Genomic DNA, 11,522 nt, shown 5'->3' with positions numbered 1-11,522 from the left:
GCAAGCTGAATTGTACTACAAATCCAGCGTGCAATAGACTGCTTAGAAGCATGAGCACCCAGCTTGTTGGGTGTATACAGTATAAACAGCAAGTCAGACTTTCTGACTCCAGCCGTCCTAACTATATATATATATATATATATTTTTAGGGCCCTGACCACGTCTAGTAACTTGGAGTCCTCCAAGTCCCTAGTAGCCGCAGGCACCACAAGAGGTTGTTTCAGGTGAAAACGCTGACACCCCTTCATGAAGAAACTGGAGACGAGTCCCAGTTCTGTCCTGTTCAAATGGAAAATTTTAATATGGGCTTTTGTAAGACAAAGCCGCCCATTCTGACAATCGCCTGGCCGAGGCCAGGGCTAACAACATGGTCACTTCCCATGTGAGATATTTGTCAACAGCATGGTCACTTTCCATGTGAGATATTTCAAATCCACAGATTTGAGCGGTTCAAACCAATATGATTTTAAGAAATCCCAACACTATGTTGAGATCTCACGGTGCCCCTAGGGGCACAAAAAAGCTGTATATGCAATACATCCTTTACAATCTGGACTTCAGGAACAGAAGTCAATTCTTTCTGGAAGAAAATCTACAGGGCCGAAATTTAAATGTTAATGAACCCCAATTTGAGGTCCAAAACACTCCTGTTTTCAGGAAGTGTAGAAATCGACCTAGTTGAATTTCCGTCGTGGAGCCTTCCTGGCCTCACCCACGCAACATATTTTCACCACATGTGGTGATGACGTTGTGCGGTCACCTCCTTCCTGGCTTTGACCAGGGTAGGTATGACCTCTTATGGAATGCCTTTTCCCCTCAGGATCCGGCATTCAACCGCCATGCCGTCAAACGCAGCCGCGGTAAGTCTTGGAATAGACATGGTACTTGCTGAATCAAGTCCCTTCTTAGCTCCCCAGGCCCTTAGTCCTCTGTGAGCATTTCTTGAAGTTCCGGGTACCAAGTCCCTCTTGGCCAATCCGGAGCCACTAGTATAGTTCATACTCCTCTATGTCTTATAATTCTCAATACCCTGGTTATGAGAAACAGAGGAGGGAACACATACACAGACTGGTACACCCACGGTGTTACCAGAACATCCACAGCTATCGCCTGAAGGTCTCATGACCTGGCGGAATACCTGTCCCGTTTTTGTTCGGGCGGGACGCCATCATGTCCACCTTTGGTCTTTGCCAACGGTCCACAATCATGTTGAAAAACTTCCCTATGAAGTTTCCACTCTCCCGGGTGGAGGTTATGCCTGCTGAGGAAGTCTGCTTCCCAGTCGTCCACTCCCGGAAAGAACACTGCTGACAGTGCTATCACATGATTTTCCGCCTAGCGAAAAATCCTTGCAGTTTTCACTGCCCTCCTGCTTCTTGTGCCGCCCTTCTGTTTACGTGGGCGACTGCCGTGATGTTATCCCACTGGATCAATACCGGCTGACCTTGAAGCAGAGGTCTAGCTAAGTTTAGAGCATTATAAATTTGCTCTAAGCTTATTTATGCGGAGAGAATTCTCCAGACTTAATCACACTTCCCTGGAAATTTTTTCCCTGTGTGACTGTTCCCCAGCCTCTCAGGCTGGCCTCCGTGGTCACCGGCATCCAATCCTGAATGCCGAATCTGCGGCCCTCTAGAAGATGAGCACTCTGTAATCACCACAGGAGAGACACCCTTTTCCTTGGATATAGGGTTATCCGCTGATGCATCTGAGGATGCAATCCGGACCATTTGTCCAGCAGATCCCACTGAAGAGTTCTTGCGGGAAATCTGCCGAATGGAATTGCTTCGTAATAAGCCACCATTTTTACCAGGACTCTTGTGCAATGATGCACTGACACTTTTCCTGGTTTTAGGAGGATCCCGATTAGCTCGGATAACTCCCTGGTTTTCTCCACTGGGAGAAACACGTTTTTCTGGACTGTGTCCAGAATCTTCCCTAGGAACAGTAGACGTGTCGTCGGAAAAAGCTGCGATTTTGGAATATTTAGAATCCACTCGTGCTGTCGTAGAACTACTTAAGATAGTGCTACTCCGACCTCCAACTGTTCTCTGGACCTTGCCCTTATCAGGAAAGCGTCCATGTTTCTTTTAAGAAAAATCATCATTCCGGCCATTACCTTGGTAAAGACCCGGGGCGCCGTGGACCATCCAAACGGCAGCGTCTGAACTGATAGTGACAGTTCTGTACCAGGAACCTGAAGTACCCTTGGTGAGAAGGGCAAATTTGGACCTGTAGGTAAACGTCCCTGATATCCAGTGACATCATATCGTCCCCTTCTTCCTGGTTCGCTATCACTGCTCCGAGTGACTCCATCTTGATTTGAACGCTTGTATGTAAGTGTTCAAATATTTCAGATCTCACCGAGCCGGTTGGCTTCAGTACCACAATATAGTGTGGAATACTACCCCCTTCCTTGTTGTAAGAAGGGTACTTTGATTATCACCTGCTGGGAATACAGCCTGTGAATTGTGTGAGGGGGAGACGTCTCGAATTTCCAATGTACACCTGGGATATTACATGTAGGATCCCGGAGTTCCCTTGCGAGTGTTGCTGAAACTCTTGAGATGACCCCCTACCGCACCTGAGTCCGCTTGTACGGCCCCAGCGTTATGCTGCGGACTTGGCAGAAGCCGTGAGGAGCTTCTGTTCCTGGGAATGAGCTGCTTGCTGCAGTCTTCTTCCCTTTCCTCTCCCCCTGGGCAGATATGACTGGCCTTCGCCCGCCTGCCCGTATGGGGACGAAAGGACTGAGACTGAAAAGACTGTGTCCTTTTCTGCCAATATGTGACTCGGGGTAACAAAAGGTGGATTTTTCAGCTGTTGCCATGGCCACCAGGTCCAATGGACCGCCCCTTTATACGGCAATACTTCCATATGCCGTCTGGAATCTGCCTCACCTGACCACTGTCGTGTCTTCGTCTGGCAGATATGTACATCACATTTACTCTTGATGCCAGAATGCAAATATGCCTCTGCGCATCACACATATATAGAAATGCATCCTTAAAATGCTCTATAGACAATAAAATCCTGTCCCTGTCAAGGGTATCAAAATTTTCAGTCAGGAAATCCGACCAAGCCCCCTCAGCGCTGCACATCCAGGCTGAGGCAATTGCTGGTCGTAGTATAACACCAGTATGTGTGTATATACTGTTATGATATTTTCCAGCTTCCTATCAGCTGGCTCCTTGAGGGCGGCCGTATCTGGAAACGGTAACGCCATGTTTTTTATAAGCGTGTGAGCGCCTTGTCCACCCTAAGGTGTGTTTTCCAACTCGCCCTTACTACTGGCGGGAAAAAGGGTATACCGCCCATAACTTTCTGTCGGAGGAACCCCACGTATCATCACACACTTCATTTAATTTATCTGATTTAGGCAAAACTACAAGTAGTTTTTTCCCACCCTACAAAATACCCTTATTTGTGGTACTTGTGGTATCAGAAATACGTAACACCTCCTTCATTGCCCTTAACATGTAACTTGTGGCCCTAAAGGAAAAATACGTTTGTTTCTTCACCGTCGACACTGGGGTCAGTGTCCGTGTCAGTGTCTGTCGACCGACTGAGGTAAATGGGCGTTTTTACAAGCCCCTGACGGTGTCTGAGACGCCTGGACCGATACTAATTTGTCCGCCGGCTGTCTCATGTCGTCAACCGGCTTGCAGCGTGTTGACATTATCACGTAATTCCATAAGTAAGCCATCCATTCTGGTGTCGACTCCCTAGAGAGTGACATCACCATTACAGGCAATTTTCTCCGTCTCCTCACCAACATTTTCCTCATACATGTCGACACACACGTACCGACCTACAGCACACACATACAGGGAATGCTCTGATAGAGGACAGGACCCACTAGCCCTTTGGGGAGACAGAGGGAGAGTTTGCCAGCACACACCAAAAGCGCCATAATGTATATAACAACCCTAGAAGGTGTTGTTTCTATATATGGGCTCTTAATATATAATTATATCGCCAATTTATGCCCCCCTTCTCTTTAACCCTGTTTCTGTAGTGCAGGGGAGAGTGGGAGCCTTCCTCACCAGCGGAGCTGGTCAGGAAAATGGCGCTGAGTGCTGAGGAGAATAAGCTCCGCCCCTTTCACGGCGGGCTTTTCTCCCGGTTATTAGGAAAACTGGCCTGGGTTAAATACATACATATAGCCTTAATGGCTATATGTGATGTATTTATTTGCCAAATAGGTATTTATATTGCTGCCCAGGGCGCCCCCAGCAGCGCCCTGCACCCTCCGTGACCGTGTCAGTGAGCCGTGTAGCAACAATGGCGCACAGCTGCAGTGCTGTGCGCTACCTCTCTGAAGACTGTGAAGTCTTCTGCCGCCTGTTTCCGGACCTCCGTTCCGCCGTCTTTCTTCAGCGTCTGTAAGGGGGATCGGCGGCGCGGCTCCGGGACGAACCCCAGGCTGACCTGTGTTCCGACTCCCTCTGGAGCTCAGTGTCCAGTAGCCTAAAACTTCAATCCTCCTGCACGCAGGTGAGTTGCAAGTCTCTCCCCTAAGTCCCTCGTTGCAGTGATCCTGTCGCCAGCAGGAATCACTGATTAGAAACCTAAAAAAAAAAACTTTACTAAACAGCTCCTTAAGAGAGCCATCCAGTTTGCACCCTTCTCGGACGGGCACAAAAACCTAACTGAGGCTTGGAGGAGGGTCATGGGGGGAGGAGCCAGTACACACCATGTGACCTAAAAAGCTTTTTAGATGTGCCCTGTCTCCTGCGGAGCCCGCTATTCCCCATGGTCCTGACGGAGTCCCCAGCATCCACTAGGACGTTAGAGAAATACACAATAAGTATATCTTGTGAAATACCTATATCAATTAACAAACCTGACGCACTTAGCCCCCTCAGGTTACAGAATATAGGAGTAGCAAGCTGAGTGAAATACACGAGATGGAAGCCACGCAGCAGCTACATGCACACACACATATAGTCACAAATGTACAATGCAGAAGTTATACCAAACAATAAAACTGCACTGGACTAGCAATAAAAATAAGATTTTACTTACCGGTAAATCTATTTCTTGTAGTCCGTAGTGGATGCTGGGGACTCCGTAAGGACCATGGGGAATAGACGGGCTCCGCAGGAGACAGGGCACTCTAAGAAAGAATTAGGACTACTGGTGTGCACTGGCTCCTCCCTCTATGTCCCTCCTCCAGACCTCAGTTAAGGAAACTGTGCCCGGAAGAGCTGACAGTACAAGAAAAGGATTTTGGAATCCAGGGTAAGACTCATACCAGCCACACCAATCACACCGTATAACTTGTGATAACTTACCCAGTTAACAGTATGAACAACAACAGAGCATCAGACAACCTGATGCAACCATAACATAACCTTTATTTAAGCAATAACTATATACAAGTATTGCAGAAGAAGTCCGCACTTGGGACGGGCGCCCAGCATCCACTACGGACTACGAGAAATAGATTTACCGGTAAGTAAAATCTTATTTTCTCTAACGTCCTAGTGGATGCTGGGGACTCCGTAAGGACCATGGGGATTATACCAAAGCTCCCAAACGGGCGGGAGAGTGCGGATGACTCTGCAGCACCGAATGAGCAAACACAAGGTCCTCCTCAGCCAGGGTATCAAACTTGTAGAATTTTGCAAACGTGTTTGAACCCGACCAAGTAGCTGCTCGGCAAAGCTGTAATGCCGAGACACCTCGGGCAGCCGCCCAAGAAGAGCCCACCTTCCTTGTGGAATGGGCTTTTACAGATTTTGGATGCGGCAATCCAGCCGCAGAATGAGCTTGCTAAATCGTGTTACAGATCCAGCGAGCAATAGTTTGCTTTGAAGCTGGAGCACCCAGCTTGTTGGATGCATACAGGATAAACAGCGAGTCACGAGTAGCCGCAGGCACCACAATAGGTTGGTTCAAATGAAAAGATGACACCACCTTCGGCAGAAATTGCGGACGAGTCCATAATTCCGCCCTGTCCATATGGAAAACCAGATACGGGCTTTTACATGACAAAGCCGCCAATTCTGACACACTCCTAGCCGAAGCTAAGGCCAATAGCATGACCACTTTCCACGTGAGATACTTTAACTCCACGGTCTTAAGTGGCTCAAACCAGTGAGATTTCAGGAAACTGAACACCACGTTAAGATCCCAAGGTGCCACTGGTGGCACAAAAGGGGGCTGAATATGCAGCACTCCCTTTACAAACGTCTGTACCTCAGGAAGAGAAGCCAGTTCCTTTTGAAAGAAAATGGATAGGGCCGAAATCTGGACCTTTATGGACCCTAATTTTAAGCCCATAGTCACTCCCGACTGTAGGAAGTGAAGGAACCGGCCCAGCTGGAATTCCTCTGTAGGGGCCTTCCTGGCCTCACACCAAGCAACATATTTTCGCCAAATACGGTGATAATGTTTTGCTGTCACGTCCTTCCTAGCCTTTATCAGCATAGGAATAACTTCATCCGGAATGCCTTTTTCCGCTAGGATCCGGCGTTCAACCGCCATGCCGTCAAACGCAGCCGCGGTAAGTCTTGGAACAGACAGGGCCCCTGTTGCAACAGATCCTGTCTGAGAGGCAGAGGCCATGGGTCCTCTGTGAGCATTTCTTGCAGTTTCGGGTACCAAGTACTTCTTGGACAGTCCGGAACAATGAGTATTGTTCTCACTCCACTTTTTCTTACGATTCTCAGCAACTTGGGTATGAGAGGAAGAGGAGGAAACACATAGATCGACTGGAACACCCACGGTGTTACTAGTGCGTCCACAGCTATCGCCTGAGGGTCTCTTGACCTGGCGCAATACTTTTGAAGCTTTTTGTTGAGGCGGGATGCCATCATGTCCACCTGTGGCAGTTCCCATCGATTTGTAATCTGTGTGAAGACTTCTTGATGAAGTCCCCACTCTCCCGGGTGGAGGTCGTGCCTGCTGAGGAAGTTTGCTTCCCAGTTGTCCACTCCCGGAATGAACACTGCTGACAGTGCTTGCACGTGATTCTCCGCCCAACGAAGAATCCTGGTGGCTTCTGCCATCGCCACCCTGCTTCTTGTGCCGCCCTGGCGGTTTACATGAGCCACTGCGGTGATGTTGCTGATTGAATCAGCACCGGTTGGTTGCGAAGCAGAGGCTCCGCTTGACTCAGGGCGTTGTATATGGCCCTTAGTTCCAGGATATTGATGTGTAGACAAGCCTCCTGACTTGACCACAGCCCTTGGAAGTTTCTTCCCTGAGTGACTGCCCTCCACCCACGGAGGCTTGCATCCGTGGTCACCAGGACCCAGTCCTGTATGGCGAACCTGCGGCCCTCGAGAAGGTGAGCACTCTGCAGCCACCACAGAAGAGACACCCTGGCCCTGGGGGATAGGGTGATCAGCCGATGCATCTGAATGCGATCCGGACCACTTGTCCAACAGATCCCACTGAAAGTTCCTCGCATGGAACCTGCCGAAGGGAATGGCTTCGTATGACGCCACCATCTTTCCCAGGACTCGCGTGCATTGATGCACCGACACCTGTTATGGTTTTAAGAGGTCTCTGACCAGTCACGAGCTCCTGGGCCTTCTCCTCCGGGAGAAACACCTTCCTCTGGTCTGTGTCCAGAATCATGCCCAGGAAGGGCAGTCTCGTCGTAGGAATCAGCTGCGACTTTGGAATATTCAGAATCCAGCCGTGCTGTTGTAACACCTCTCGAGAGTGTGCTACGCTGATCAGCAACTGCTCTCTGGACTTCGCCTTTATGAGGAGATCGTCCAAGTATGGGATAATTGTGACTCCTTGCTTTCGCAGGAGCACCATCATTTCCGCCATTACCTTGGTAAATATTCTCGGTGCCGTGGACAGACCAAACGGCAACGTCTGGAATTGGTAATGACAGTCCTGTACCACAAATCTGAGGTACTCCTGATGAGGTGGATAAATAGGGACATGCAGGTAAGCATCCTTTATGTCCAGAGACACCATAAAATCCCCCTCTTCCAGGCTTGTGATGACCGCTCTCAGCGATTCCACCTTGAACTTGAACCTTTTCAGGTAAATGTTCAGGGATTTTAAATTCAATATGGGTCTGACCGAACTGTCCGGTTTCGGAACCACAAACATTGTGGAATAGTAACCCCTTCCCTGTTGAGGGAGGGGAACCTGTACCACCACCTGCTGGAGATATAATTTGTGAATTGCCGCTAACACTACTTCCCTTTCTATGGGGGAAGCTGGCAGGGCCGATTTGAGGTAACGGTGAGGGGGCATCACTTCGAATTCCAGTTTGTATCCCTGAGACACAATCTGTATAGCCCAGGGATCCACCTGTGAGCGAACCCACTGGTGGCTGAAATTTCGGAGACGCGCCCCCACCGCTCCTGGCTCCACCTGTGGAGCCCCAGCGTCATGCGGTGGATTTTGTGGAAGCCGGGGAGGACTTCTGTTCCTGGGAACTAGCTGTATTGTGCAGCTTCTTTCCTCTACCCCTGCCTCTGGCAAGAAAAGACGCACCTCGGACTTTCTTGCCTCTGTGCGATCGAAAGGACTGCATTTGGTAATACGGTGCTTTCTTAGGTTGTGAGGGAATATATGGCAGAAAATTTGACTTCCCAGCCGTAGCTGTGGAAACTAGGTCCGAGAGACCGTCCCCAAACAATTACTCACCCTTATAAGGTAAAACCTCCATGTGCTTTTTTGAGTCGGGCATCACCTGTCCATTGCAGAGTCCACAGGACCCTTCTGGCAGAAATTGACATTGCATTTATTCTAAAGCCCAGTAGGCAAATGTCTCTCTGGGCATCCCTCATATATAGGACAGCGTCTTTTATATGCCCCAGGGTCAGTAATATAGTATCCTTGTCCAAGGTATCAAGTTCCTCAGACAGAGTATCTGTCCATGCTGCTACAGCACTACACATCCAGGCCGACGCAATTGCCGGCCTCAGTAGGGTACCTGAATGTGTATAAACGGACTTCAGGATACCTTCCTATCCGCAGGATCTTTTAGGGAGGCCGTATCCTGTGACGGCAGGGCCACCTTCTTAGTTAAGCGTGTCAAAGCTTTGTCTACCCTAGGGGAGGATTCCCAGCGTAACCGGTCCGTTTGCGGGAAAGGATACGCCATAAGTAACCGTTTGGAAATCTGCACTTTCCTATCAGGTGAATCCCAAGCTTTTTCACATAACTCATTTAACTCACGTGAAGGGGGAAAAGTCACTTCTTGCCTTTTTTCCCCAAACATATAAACCCTCTTGTCAGGGACCGGGTTTACCTCTGAAATGTGCAATACATCCTTCATTGCTATAATCATGTAGCGGATGGCTTTAGCCATTTTTGGCTGCAACTTTGCATCATCGCCATCGACACTGGAGTCAGAATCCGTGTCGATATCAGTGTCAACAATCTGGTATAGTGGGCGCTTCTGAGACCCTGACGGCCTCTGCGCTGTAGGATCAGGCATGGGTTGAGACCCTGACTGTCCCAAGGCTTCAGCTTTATCCAACCTTTTATGTAAGGAGTTTACATTATCATTTAACACCTTCCACATATCCATCCAATCAGGTGTCGGCGGCGACCCCACATTCATCTGCACCTGCTTTGCTTCCACATAGCCTTCCTCGTCAAACATGTCGACACAATCGTACCAACACATCCAAACACACAGGGGATGCTCTATTTGAGGACAGAACCCCCACAAGGCCTTTTGGAGAGACAGAGAGAGAGTATGCCAGCACACACCCCAGCGCTATATAACCCAGGAATTACACAGTAACTTAGTGTTTACCCAGTAGCTGCTGTATTAGTGATTTTGCGCTAAATTTATGTGCCCCCCCCTCTCTTTTTACCCTCTTTCTACCGTGATTCTGCAGGGGAGAGCCTGGGGAGCTTCCTCTCAGCGGAGCTGTGGTGAGAAAATGGCGCTGGTGAGTGCTGAGGAAGAAGCCCCGCCCCCTCAGCGGCGGGCTTCTGTCCCGCGATTTTGTGAAAATAATGGCGGGGGCTCATGCATATATACAGTGCCCAGCTGTATATATGCTCTATTTTGCCAGGAGGTACTCAATTGCTGCCCAGGGCGCCCCCCCCCTGCGCCCTGCACCCTACAGTGACCGGAGTGTGCGGGTTAAATGTGGGAGCAATGGCGCACAGCTGCAGTGCTGTGCGCTACCTCATATGAAGACAGGAGTCTTCTGCCGCCGATTTTGAAGTCTTCTTGCTTCTCTCGCCGGCTTCTGTCTTCTGGCTCTGCGAGGGGGACGGCGGCGCGGCTCTGGGATCGGACGACCAAGGGTGAGTTCCTGTGTTCGATCCCTCTGGAGCTAATGGTGTCCAGTAGCCTAAGAAGCGCGACCTATCCGCAGTTAGTAGGTTTGCTTCTCTCCCCTCAGTCCCACGTAGCAGAGAGCCTGTTGCCAGCAGATCTCTCTGAAAATAAAAAATCCTAATAAAATACTTTCTTATTAGCAAGCTCAGGAGAGCTCACTAAAGTGCACCCAGCTCTGACCGGGCACAGATTCTAACTGAAGTCTGGAGGAGGGGCATGGAGGGAGGAGCCAGTACACACCAGTAGTCCTAATTCTTTCTTAGAGTGCCCTGTCTCCTGCGGAGCCCGTCTATTCCCCATGGTCCTTACGGAGTCCCCAGCATCCACTAGGACGTTAGAGAAAAAGTGATACTCAGTGTAGCTATATAGATATATATGTAAACAGTAGATATAACAAACACAGTAAGTACTGGCTGTATATCACTGGGTGTTTGTACCACACAACCCTGACCGTATGCACTCTTTCTTAACTAACACTGTCCACTGACAGGTAGAATACATAAAAGTGTCCTGTAAAATGCACAGCGCTGACTAGCAGGAAGCTTTACAGAGGAGGATTTGCTCCAGCAGTCCCAGGAACAGTGCAGCTCCGTGTAATGGCAGCTGACAGGGAGTGAGGGAGATATACATGCAGCTCCACGGCGGGAACATTTACCCAAAAGGCACCCTGGGGCTGGGGGAGGGGCTACAGGTCAGGCCTTATCCCCCTGCTGGCTTCCCCCCACCAGGCACTGTGGACCATAATAAAACGGGTTTTACAGAGACAAAACCCCACCTGTGCCCTGTGTCCCTGAGGCTAGTGGAGCGGCTGCCCCTTACAGTGTCCACGCCAGCACGCGCGGCCTGTCTCCCACAGCCACGCTGGATCGCGATTACAGCGGGCCAAATAGACCCCTTACCTCTCCTTTGAATGTGGCCACGCGATCCAGGAGACAGCGGTGAGTGTGTGACTAAAGTAGAGAAGAACACCGGAGCCCTGCTGCAGTGACCGGCAGCCAGGGCGCGGGAGTATACAGCGCCGCTGGGAGAGTGATGGAGCTGCAGCAGAGGATGTCTGACTGACATCTAACAATGCTGCAGCCCTTGAAGTCTTCAATTCTTATTTCTTCTGAAAAATAGCTTTTTCTTAGGGCTGTAGGAGCAGCACCCCTGTTGATTGCCTGCTTACTGCATGGCACCAACTTACAAACTGAGCTCCTGTGCACCGAGGCGGGGTTATAGAGGAGGCGGCGCGGTGCAT

Source organism: Pseudophryne corroboree, chromosome 7 (assembly GCF_028390025.1).
Source record: "Pseudophryne corroboree isolate aPseCor3 chromosome 7, aPseCor3.hap2, whole genome shotgun sequence".
In the NCBI taxonomy this organism is placed as follows: domain Eukaryota; kingdom Metazoa; phylum Chordata; class Amphibia; order Anura; family Myobatrachidae; genus Pseudophryne; species Pseudophryne corroboree.
This window is presented reverse-complemented; position numbering follows the sequence as displayed.